At 39.8% G+C, this 13171-nt stretch overlaps 1 pseudogene; it reads right to left on the minus strand.

Moving 5' to 3' along the window:
- Nucleotides 1-8084: 8084 nt before the first annotated feature.
- Nucleotides 8085-10727, minus strand: LOC101305952 (annotated as a pseudogene).
- Nucleotides 10728-13171: the final 2444 nt, after the last annotated feature.

The following is a 13171-nucleotide window of genomic DNA, read 5'->3' on the forward strand; positions in this document are numbered from 1 at the left end:
GGACGTCCGCTTTCTATCCTTTCTGTATACACACACACACACACACACACACACACACACACTAGAATTATGACCTGCGCTTTGCCACGAGATTTGCGAGATTTATGTTCAAAATTTTTCTTCTTTTCTTCTCATTTCTAATATATCAAGTGCAGGATTTATGTAGATTCAATTTAAAATACTTAACAACAAAGCACTTATCATAGTAGTAAGAGTATATCTCTTATGTTCTTTCTCCTCGATTCTTTCTTTCATTCTTTTCCCAATCTACTCTTTTCCTCGGAGACATTCGAGACAGAACAGAGCAAATTTTAGAGGGTCTTTTCTAGATAGTGTGCGAACTGCGAAATCCAATCTACTCTTTCTTTTTCAGCCAAAAAAAAAATTTGACCCGAGTCCAAAACTGTTTTTTACTGTAGATAAACAGTAAATCACTGTAGATGAACAGTGATCAACAAATAGATATATAGTAAATATAAACAAATAAATAGATATATACACATTAAAATTCTGGGTTGTCACAATATCAAAAACCAACATATTATTAGAACAAAAAGTGTAATACCCCGGAAATTTGATATTAGTTTCTAATATTATTTGGGAATTTTTGAGTTAGAAGTTAGTGTGTTTGAGGTTCGAAGGAAGAGCGGAAGCGTTCGGATGCATAAATTACCCGAAAGGGTTTCTTTTTCATTTAGGGTCATAGGGTTGACTTTTTATTCGTTGGGTTTCTTGAGAAACTTTCTTCAAGAAAGTTGTAGAGCATGACGATACGAGTTCGTAGACACGTGGAACGCGTAAAACGGACTTCGTTTGAGAAAGTTATGGTCAGCGGAAGTTTGCGGCTTTACGGGAATTTTGGGTTAAATAAGAAAGTTTTCTCTTGAGTCCTCACATTTTTCAGAAAACCCAAATCCTTCCCCTCTCCTTCTCTCTCCCCGACCCCGAGAGAGTGCAAAACGCCCAGCCGACCTAACCCGGACCCAGTCGACCCGACCCGACTTTTTCGGCCGACCCAGACGACGGCACCGGTCGGAAAAGCTTCATCTCCTCGGCGCAAGGCTCCCTGTGTTGGCGAGTGAAGATGACATGGACGGATCAGCGCTGATCGAGCGCCAACAGTGAGGGCGGCGACCCGGATTGCAACCTGACCGGTTTTCTCACCTCCGGCGGCGGCGACAAGGCTGAAACCGCTCGGGATAGGAAGGGTTGGACGTCCTCGTTCGATCCCTGGTGGTGTTGAAGCTTGACTCACGGCGGAGAGTGGCGGTGGTGGATCCCAATCTTTCCGGCGAGTTTCCGGCATGTTTCCGGCCAATTGGGGCGAAACCTCAGGTATTAAAAGTGTTCATTTTGCTGTGCTCTTTAAGGTTGCTGTTGGAAGTTTGTTGAGTTGTTGAAGTTTCGAGGTGGCGCGTGGGGCCCACTAGCCGCCGCTTGTGGTGGCGCGTGCCGGCGCGTCCGGTAGTGTCTGTGGTGTTTTGGGGTGCTGGTTAGGTTGTACTCTTCGTTACGAACGTGTTGGTATGTGGGTTGTAGGTTTTGGTTACCATTATTGTATGCTAGGGTTTCCACTTGGTGCTAAGTTCCGTTCGGTTCAGTTTTGGGTAAATCCGAACATGAGAATCTGGTTAGTAGTTCTATAAGTTGTGTAGGACATTTCGGTGACCTTTTAGAGGTCAAGGAGGAGGATTTGTCTCGAGTGACAAGCTCGTGGGTTAGGACATGAGTTTCGGTTCGAGTCGGATAATGTTGTTGTTGATAGTTCTAAGGTTAACGTTTTTGTTAATAGGTGACTTGTGGAGTATGGTTTTGAGCTATATGCTTGTGTTGTGCGTGTGAAGACACAGCGGGAGTTAAGGTGAGTAAAAATCTCACCAAGGTCCACTTTGTGGCCTATTTATTTTGATGATGATTTGATGATGATTGTGATGTTGATTTTGATGATGATTAAGATGATGATTGTGATGTTGATTTTGATGATGGTTGTGATGTTGGTTTTGATGGTGATAATCATTATGATAATTATTATGATGATGATTATGATGGTGATTTTGATTTTGATGATGATGATAATTATGGCTAATTGTGAAGTTGTCCTTGAAAGAAAATGATTTGTTTTTAAATATAAATGAGCTTGATCGTCAACGGCTCATGGTAAGTGAAAACAAGTTTTCTGTTAATAATATAATCTTTCAAAAGGACTTCCGATCATGAGTCATAATTAGAGTCGGTAGATTATCCTTGTTTTTAATATTTATATCCACGTGTTTATGTGTGCCTTAGTGGTGAGTGAGTGTATTCGTTGTGGAATGGTGTCTTAGTGGTGATTGTTGCATTAGTTGTGAATGTGTGTGCCTTAGTGGTGATGGTGTGCATTAGATTAGGAGCCTTCGTGGTGGACCGGGAACCAAGCCTTGGCCGGGTAATTGGTTACGGTCAATATAGAGCTCTAGTATGTCGGTACTTCATGGGGGATGACTATGTGTTGACCAACCCATGAGTACGTGTTTGTCTAGTTACTTATGGGGGATGACTTTGCGTTGACGAACCCATAAGTAAGAGTAGAGAAATGATTGTGTGATGTTTTTATATGATGTCATTTAATTTCCTTGTTTCGAGTATTTCCTGAACTATGCTTGTCCGCAAGAGATTCTCTAATTTTAATTGTGTGATTTTAATGGAATTCCTGAACTATACTTTTTGCAGGATTTCATTTATGATTTTGAATGATTGTGGATTATTGTGTTTTTCTTAATTTCTTCTTTTGATTTCTCTTGCTTGTAAGTGTTTTCCTGAATTTATTTTTAATACATGAACTCTTGGTGTTTACCTTATGTGTTGTTGGGTTGAGTTTGTTGTTAGAGTTTTACTCATATGAGCTTTTAAAGCTTACCAGGTTTGTTGTTTACAACCCGGTGCACCAATCGTTGGTGTAGAGGTTGTTTTGCAGGTCAAGATTAGCAGAGTTGAGGCTGCGGCAGTTAGGCTTGTTTCTTGTGTTTACTTTCTAGTTTTTTGTGAGTATTGAGGGAGGTTTTACCTTGTTCAATTTATTCTTTCACAACTTGTAAAACTAAAATGTTGTAAAGTTTGTTTTTCTTTTAATTATCCTGCCTTGAATTTGGAATTTTTATTCATCCAAAATTCGGGGTGTGACAAAAAGTCAAACACAATTACTCTATCCTTTTCGGTGTGGTCTCCAGCCAACCTCCGGTGGAGCCCAGCCAAGCCACGGCTAATTTTCTGGCCGACCTTGGTCAAATTTTCGGGCTGAGCTCCGACAATGTTTCTGGCCGAGAAACGGTAAGGATTCCAACGATCACAAAAGCTACTACCACTAGCAAAAAAGTTACTATCACCAGCAATAAAATCTACTACCGCCAACAACAAAAGCTACTACCACCAGGAAAAAAAATATTACCGTCAGCAACAAAAGCTACTACCACCAGCAACAATAACTATTACCACCAAAGAAAAAATATTACCGCTAGCAACAAAATATATCACCACTATATTGAAAAGATACTACCACACAATGAGAAAGCTACTGATGATATCATCTCGAAAATATACTAACATAGAAAGAAATATATTATCACTATGTTGTTGAAAAGATGCTAAGAAAGACTCATAAAGATAATATCACAGTGTTAAAAAGATACCACCACAAACATAAAAAATTACTATCATTATATCGAAAAAATACTACTCGTTATTACAAAAGATATTGCAACAATTATAGATAACTACTACTGTCACTCTCTACTTCTACCTCTTCCTCCACGACCACCGCCTCAACTGGTACCTCTTCTCTTCCAAAACCCCTTCGCCTTCACGTTGAAGCTCCAATGCTTCTCCTTCGTCCTAAAATCCATCACCATCACACAACAAATATAAGAAAAGCACGTAGTTGCTTGTTTTAAATTCGTGTAAACCAAATCCCGACGAGATTAGAAACTTACGTTACCGAATCAGAGATGCAGCAGAGGTCGAGGAAGAGGCCGTTGATGGAATCAGAGATCTAATCAAGGTCGTCATCGGCGGAATCAGAGATCTAATCGAGGTTTTCACCTGACCGAGATCCAGTCGAGGATGGAATCAGAGATCTAGTCAAGCTTGTCCCCGACAGAATCGGAGATCCAATCGAGGTCGAAGTCGACAAAATGGAAGATTCGATTGATGTCGAGCCGGAGGTTGTCGTCGATGGAATTGGAGACGCAGTCGAGCTGACGTCGTCGCCGGAGGTGAGCGCAGTCGAGACATCATCGCCGTAGGTGAGTGCAGTCGAGGTCGAGCCGACGTCGCAGAGAGAGAGAGAGAGAGAGAGTAGTTTTGTGAGGCAGTCATATTTTTAAGTAAGGGTAAGATGGTCAGGATGAAAAAATTTGAGTAAGAAAAGTGAACTTATATGCGTTTGAAAAAAATTAGGGTGGATTTGTGTGAAAGAAAATGTTATAAAAGGGCTTTTACGAAATTTTCTAGTAATATAAAACAAGCAATTAGATCAATGACACACAAATTGACATGCATATGCAATTCAACTTACCACTTGAAATGTTATAACCTTATTATTTAAGCAATTGAAAACGAAGAGCATTGGTGTAAAGGTCATCATCACGACCATAAGAGTAGTTGTGGTAAATTTGTTTCAAAATTGCGTCACTCATTTTTAAAATATATTATTAGACCAGCTTAAACATTGAATTTCACCAACTAAGTTCAATTTTCAGCAATGATGAGAGCAGGGGCGGCGGAGCCAGCCAAGGTCATATTTTGAAGCCCAAAATCACAAATATATAAATAAAAATAAAAACATGAAAGTCATTTGGCCGCAGCTTCTTTACTTGAGTTACTTCCCCCGTCTACCTTAGTCAGTTCCTCTCAATCTCACAGTCACACCTTTGTCTATGACCTATCGTTGTCGTTGATTCGTCCGTCGCCCAAAGCTCGTCTCCCCAGTCTGCCCGTACCCTCTCCCCACTTGGCCACTTTCCCAGGTATTGGCTAATAGCTTAATCCCTAAAATTGTTGGATGGTACGTGGATTGCTTAAAATATGATTTGTTTTAAAATTGTTGCATCTTCTTTGCTTATGTTTTAAAATACAATTGTGGATAGAGCGGGCTACAATTCAAAAGCCATCATATACTTCAATGTTGCTTTACTTCGTTTATTAATTGGTGGAGTGTTCATATAAGATCTGTTAATATTATAGGATATTTACAGAATTTGTTTATTGATAGGCGGTAACTCACAGAGTTAGGATTTATTGATATAGGATATTACCTTGATGGTCCGGATCAATTGACACTTTATTTTACATAAATTTTTACTACGTTTTTCAACCATTAGATTTAAGTATTTTCAATGGTCTTGATTTATTATAAACATGATGTGGAAACAATTTTAGTTTCTAAAAATGAAAATTAAAACTTAAATGAAGAGGATTTTATATAGAAAATCATTAGAAGGTGAATGTCATATTCTTCTTCGTGCAGGAAGAAAACAACCTCCATATGTATTTTCTCTAAGTTTGATTGCAATAACGATACTATCGTAATCGTAAACATCTTCTAGCGGAACATGTAAGATCAATATTTAGATTGAGAACAAAAACCATCAATCTTCTTCATCTAGATTCTAGACCTAAATCGAATTATGTGATTTCAATGTCAAACAAAAAAAGAGGGGATCTGAAAACCATTGACAACCCCAAGAAGAGGAGAGATAAAAATTTGAACCATTACTAATACTACTAAGATGGAAAATGAAGGGCACCGGCCGGGGAGGGATGAATTTTAATTTTTCAACTCAAGCAATTGATGTTGAAAGGAGAGATCTAGGTTTCTCATATTTCCCAATTCCCATAAGAAGAATGCGTTCTGCAAAAACATGAAGATGTTCATCTTCTATCTTTAATCTTCCATAATTATAAATTTATTATCAATAAGTTTATCTATTAATACATATATAAAAGGGAAAATGTCCATTTAGTACTAATTCAAACCCCTTATTTTCCATTCCAATGATAATCTTTTGCATTAGCCCATTCCAATATAAGGTACCATTTTTATACCCAAATGCACAAATCTTTACTAAAGTCTTAACAAACTATATTATTTTAAGACTATTTTGCCCCCACCTCTTCAACATGAAAAGACTTGGCCGGAATCTCGGACTCTGGTCACCGACCGCCGGACACCGGACTCCGGTCACTGACCGCCGGATTCCGGTCACCGGATTTTCCTCTGTAACCAGTTACTGACCCCCAATAATCAGTTACTGACCAGTTAATGACCCATAATAACCAGTTACTAACCCCCAGTAACCAGTTATTGATTAATTACTGACACCCAGTAACCAGTTACTGACTCCTAATAACTAGTTACTGACCCCCAATAACTTTTAGTTTTCAGTTACTGACACCCAGTAATCACTTAGTTTTCAGTTACTGACACCCAATAATCACTTAGTTTTCAGTTATTGACCCCTAATAATTTTGGTTACTGACCGGAGAGGAGAGAACTGAAGAACCGGCCCGACGGTGAGCACCCACTTTTCTTCTCTGGGCACCCACCTTCCCCGACGGTGAGCACACCGGCCTCCTCCACCGACCTCGGCGCACGCCGGCAAGCAACGCCCGTCCACGGGAGTAGGAGAAGCGGTGAGGCAGCTTAGAGCCGGTTTCCGGGGCTGTGCGGTTGCGGGTGATTTTGTGGAAGCAGACGAGGAGGAAGAAGAGGAGGGAGAAAGCGGTGGTGGCGGCGCCGGCGAGTGGGACGACGAGGTTGGGCTGCGGCAGAAGAGACGACGACGACGGCGCCGGGGACCAGGTGATTGGGCGCTGCAGAAGGTGGATCGGGAAGAGAAGGTGGTCAGAGTTGCGGAAGCAGACGAGGAGGAAGAAGAGGAGGGAGAAGGCGGTGGTGGCAGCGCCGGCAAGTGGGACGACGAGGTTGGGCTGCGGCAGAAGAGACGACGGAGACGGCGCCGGGGACCGGGTGATTAGGCGCGGTAGAAGGTGGATCGGGAAGAGAAGGTGGTCAGAGGAGATGAAGTAGCGGTGCTTGTGTGGGCAGCTAGCGTCGGAGGAGGAGGAGGAGAGAGAGAGAGAGAGAGAGAGAGAGAGAGAGAGAGAGAGAGAGAGAGAGAGAGAGAGAGAGAGAGAGAGAGAGAGAGAGAGAGAGAGAGAGAGAGAGAAGAGAGAGANAGAGAGAGAGAGAGAGAGAGAAGAAGAAGAAGAAGAAGAAGAAGAAGAAGAAGAAGAAGAAGAAGAAGGAGAAGAAGAAGAAGAAGAAGAAAGAGATAAAAACTGTGTGGATTTAATTAAACACAGGGTAATAACGTCTTTTTCTCAAGAATCATTGGAATGGGCACAAGGATAAGACTTTAATTGGAATGAACTTTAGTTTTCAAATATTTGGGTATTAGGGCATTTTCCCTATATAAAATTATTTTCACATCATCTGCCACATCACGCTTATAATGATAAAAGTTAGTTTGTGTAAAATAAAGTGTCATTTCATCCGGACCCTACCTTGATATAGACATTTTATGTATTAGGACATTAGGATTTGTTGCAATATAGGAGTAATTATATATAGGACAATTTGTTGAATGTTGACTGTTTTGTTTTTGTTTGATGCTTCCGAGCTAGAATAAGATATCCTTTTGCTTCTTAATTAACCAAAAAATTTCGCACTGTCGATCAAATTTTTTCGTGTGTTACAATTTGCCCAGGTGACATTTTCATTCTGGCTCCGCTACTAGATAAGAGGGCTGTAGATTTCTCTTAATCAGCAATGCAATGGATCAACAAAGATTTTTTCGAACATGCAGTAATTAATAAAGAGAGGGCTGCAGATTTCTCTTAATCAGCAATGCAACTGATCAATTTTTTCGAACAAGCAGTAATTAATAAAGAGAGGGCTGCATATTTAAATAGAAAGTTTATTGATGGCAGCACATTACCCAACAGTCGGGTGTTTGAAGAAGCAAAATAGAATCAGAAGCTCGATATAATCGAGTTTATTATGAGTACCAGCCATAAGATCATATAAAAGAAACTGCAAGATTTGAAACTTATAAAGGCACAGATTCTACAAGAGTAGGAACTATAAAATCCTTGAGTATACTCGCATGATGAGTAGTGTAACTATCTTCATACTTGTATGCAACATCCATGGCACAAGCAAAGTTAAGAACTCGAGTTAGTAGCGGCCTTGGAAGAGCGTTAGGAAGGAAGAACGATTCGTTTATGTCCTTCCATGCGTCACTCAGTCTTCTACGCAATTCAGTCATTGCTTCTTCTTCTGTGGCACCATGTTCTTTCATGTAGCACTCCACAGATGAGATATCAGTTCCTCTCTCCAGCTCAAACTACAAAGACAATGGGATACATGATCATCTTGGTTCAAGATTTGCTATGTAGAAATAGGTATATGGTATGTACCTTGTAGTCTGCTATGTCATCCATGAGTCGACAAACTACTTCAGCTCCTTTTACAGCCTTGGGATAAGTGGCCAACCAATCGAAGGAGTCTTGCGTTGCAATATCTCCCATTCCAACAAAGGCTGTTGTTATTAGCATATGGTAGGCCGTGCTCGGTAGTGCTAGGTCCATGTATTCATCCAACGTTGGTATGTGTTTCTGTTGCAACAATTTTGCTTCATGGAAGTAATATGTTGCTTGCTTTTTCATCTATATAAGAGACATATATGCAGCCGATTAACATTTGTTACTTGCTAAGGAAATTAAGTCGTGTGTTACTTGCACTATGTATATAGAAAGGTACTAGGTAAATGGGGCTTACAGCTTCTATGGCGTAGTGGATTCGATACAAATTTCCCTCCTTTGCGAGCTCTTCTTCAATTTCGATATAGACTTCTAACATTGCCTTATAAAAAACTTTCATAATCTGGCAATGGATCTATGGCACAGATATCCCACCTAGTTAATCAATTAGTTGAGAAGTTAGCCTTGCATTTCTCTTTGGTCGAAATCACACAGTTTTCTCAATTTTAAATAATAGAATTACCTCTGAATAGCTTCAGTGAAGAGCTCTAGTTCTTCGAGTGTGCCCTGGGAATCATAAATGTCATCGATAATAGATGATATTGCAGTGACTTTGCAGGATGTCCTCCTAGCAAAGGAAAACTGTGGTTCGAAGTACACTGACAAAACCCAGATGAAGTAAACTTCGGTAACTCTGTCTCTTGCAAATGGTAGCTTGTTTTTCACGTCCAAGTTCTTCCACCACCTGCGATCAATTACAAAACGATTTAATTGGTAGAACTATAAACCCTAGAGTGTTTTTTTAGCTAGTGAAATCAACACTGTTTTTCTTTCTTGGTTAGTTAGTGACTAGGTGAACATAAACATACAAGAGGATTTATTCCTTTTTATAGATATTCACGTAGTTTGATAGTTAACCTTGTTATTTCACATAGCTCCTTCTGATGGAGTTGCTGCACTAAGTTAAAGTCTAACTTTGCCAGAGTTAGGAGAGTCTCGTTATGTGAATCGCACTCCTGGTAGATCGACAAGTAATGTCTTGCTTCTACCCTCGCCACACTCGTTCGAAGTGGCTGATTCAAGGAATGGGATACTAGATTCGAAAGTGGAGGTCTTAAACTGTGTTTGATCGACTCAAGATGAGTGGTGGTGAAGGCAAGTGCCTCTTCGAGTATCTCTTCTCCGTGTACCCTAAGATGGGTGGCTTCGTACAAGCTTAATAGTCTAGATACATCACTATGAAGAGATGCCTTAAATGTATGATGATTTCCATCCTTGAACTTGTTGAATGTATCTGCATCAGTAGGCAATTCCTTAGACGAGCATCTATATATTATATTATCGCTATATAAACAGATAGAGACATAATGATAGAAGAATTTCATGTCTTGTTTGTTATCAGTATAGATGAAAGAGTTTACAAAATCACTACGAAGACAATAGCATTCGTAGTTCATAACGTATTTTTCTTCTTCTTAATTTAATAATTTGAAAGTAAGGCGATCGGAATTGACACACAAATTGGCATGCAACTTACCACATGAAATGTTATAACCATGTTGTCTAAGCAATCGAAAATGCAGAGCAGTAGTGTAAAGGTCATCATCATCAGTACCACAAGAGTAGTTGTGGTGAATTTGTTTCAAAATCTCATCAATCTCATTTTCAAAATGATAGGCCATGCCTAAACGTTGAATGTCATTAACCAAGTCTATTTGTTGTGAACCAGATACATTAGCGAGATCCATTAGCATTCTCTTCACCTCTTCTTTCAATTCTCGGACATGTTGCTCCAGTTTAATGTTGACTTTCTACACATGCAAATTGAAGATCAGAAATACTATATGATTTAGTATTTTAAGGGTTGTACGTAAAATATGTATATACGTGTATGTGTGAACGTTTCCAGAGATGGATTTTTTTTTTCCGCCATGCATGTTAGGGAATCAAAAGAACAGTAATATACATATAGCTTACATGGTACTGCAATGATGCAAAACAATAAAATCAAACGATGCCCAACGACTGAAGCTTTATAGTTAAAATGTAGGTATTTATCAACGGAAAATATAAAATCCTACCGTGGTAGAATAAGAGAGAAAATGATCATCCCAAATGCATGGGGCATACTCATAATAAGCTAGAGGTAGCTTAACATCAGCACCAGTATCTGTCTCGTGAATTTGAGATGCTAAAACTAGGAGAGACATAATTCAGTAATGCAGGAGAAAACTTTCTGTACGAGTAAGTTGATGAAGAACTAAATTCTACTCTGCGCTATTTATAATGGAATAGTTGGGTGCGCAAATTCTCCACCTAGTTTTTGGACCGACGTCAGATTACATGATTTTTCAACGTTATTGAATATAATGTTTTGACTCATTCAAAACTGTACATAGATATATCATATGCTAGAGAAAATCTTAAGTGTGACAGCCGCAGCACGTGTCCTGTGCGACCCACCAGTCGCACAACGACACGTGTTTTTTTATTTTATTTTTTTTCGCAGCTCTTCTCCGGCTTCTTCGGCGAAACCTATCCCCTCCGATAAAAGCATAGTAGGCCTCTCTGCCCAGCCGCCGCTTGGAACACCCACCGCCGCCTCCACCATACGGCTGACAACCTGCCGCCATCGAGCTCGCCTCCACCAAGAGAGAGGAAGGAAGAAGAAGAAGAAGAAGAAGAAGAGTTGTGAAAAAGCTTCACCGGAGGACAGAGCGGAAGGAAGGGAGAAGAGTTGACGAAAAAAAAAAAACACATGTCGCTGTATGGGTCACACAGGACACGTGATGCGGCTGTCGCACCTAAGATTTTCTCTATGCTAAACTTTTCTCTCTAGCCAACTCTGGTCATGGACTTTTTAACTGGAGACTAATCTTGGATTGTGACTGTCAACGGTATTAATGATATTAACTAATGTTTTTTTTGTCTCATTCAAATCTGTACATTGGTTAAAATTCTAGGCGCTCTTCATCGACTTTTGGGGTGCTTGCTAATCTTGAATGAGATTAAAAAATATTAAAAAGAGAAAAAATGGAGCTTACTAATCTTGAACGAGATTAAAAAAATATTAGAAAGAGAAAAAATGGAGTAGAGAAGAAATGGAGATAGAATGAGTCATTATATTGTGCGTTTACTTGTTGAATGAATGGGAAATAAGGAATCAGAATAGGGATGAAGTGGACTAAAAAAAAACTTCTAATACGTACAAATATTGTATTTAGTAGTTTAGGTTTTCATAAAATTAAAAGATTAATAAGTTGATTCCCTAAGGAATGAGAATCATTATTAACTCACTTCTATGAGTAAGTTCACCCGTTGGGTCACTTGGCTAAAGTGACCTGAGTCATTGGGATCACTCTGTGTCACTTAGAAAATGCAGCAGTTTCTACCCATTTGAAATCAGATTTAGGTTATCACGTGTTTATTAAATTTTAAAATATGTTTTTAAGTGTGAATTAGAAATTAAAAATTACCTTGATTTATTTAAACCGTTGATCAACCAAGTTTTTAAATAGCAGCCGTTCATTTGAGTTTAAAAAGGGCACGGGTCAGCGCCTTGGTCAGACCCCGACTTCGAGCTCGAGACGAAACCAGGAACCGGCGTCACCCAACCAACTTATCCATGCCATTTCTGCCGCCGTCTGGCCGCCCTAGCCTGCCCAACGAGGGTGTTTGCTTCCTCTTCGTGTCGTCCACTCTCTAGTGCCCTTGATTTGCACATGCAGTCGTTAAGGAGGGAGATCAACGAAGAGGGCTACGAGCTTTTAGGTGACGAGACTCCACTTTCCGGCGACCTTTTGGGTCGGTTGAGGTAGAGTTGTTCGTCTACTCTTCGATCACTATCCATTGGTCTTAATGCACGTTGGAATTGAATAAGTTTTAACAATCTGTGTTTTTGGGTAATTCGGTCCTCGTCGGAGTTCTTGGTTTTCTGATGCGGTGAGGAGAGTTCCGGTGCAGTGATTTGACTAACGCGTGCCACCAACGTGTGTCGCATTTTGTGAGTGGATCGTGTCTTTGACGCGCCTATTTTCAGCGTTGAAGCTTTTGGCGTGGTGGCTGACGTCATGCATATGGTTTTGTTGGGCTGAGTTGGCAGCTGGGTTAGTGGGTTGATTCAATGGATGAACCATTGAACCTGAACTTGGACTTTAATGTATTCCCTTCGCCAAAAATAAAATGATGAAATTGGACTTGAATCTAGTAAAACATGGATAAAGGTTAGGACACATCTGATCTACACAGATTCTGTTACGATTATTCTGTTACGACTTTTCTTCTTTCTTGTAAATTCTTTTTTACTACAGAGTACAGACTAAGACCTTCATCATGCTCTCCATCTCTATTAATTATCTTAAAATAGGAGGATCACTTGCATTCCCAGTATGTAATCCCCGGTACTTCCTCCTTGCAAAATGAATTATAATTATTAGGTATAAGCTCTGAATGAATTATAATTATTAGGTATAAGCTCTGTTACTTCCTCCTTGCAAAATGAATTGTTATTAGGATGACTTGTATAAGCTTAAAGCTTTCAATATTGAGATCATCTTGGGTGTAGCTCACTTTAGTTTCCAGTAGTGATTGTAAATAAAGACATTTTCACCCCGAACCTCTCTCTCTCTCCTCTCTCTCTCTCTCTCTCTCTCTC

The sequence above is a fragment of the Fragaria vesca genome, linkage group LG5 (genome assembly GCF_000184155.1).
Source record: "Fragaria vesca subsp. vesca linkage group LG5, FraVesHawaii_1.0, whole genome shotgun sequence".
Lineage (NCBI taxonomy): Eukaryota > Viridiplantae > Streptophyta > Magnoliopsida > Rosales > Rosaceae > Fragaria > Fragaria vesca.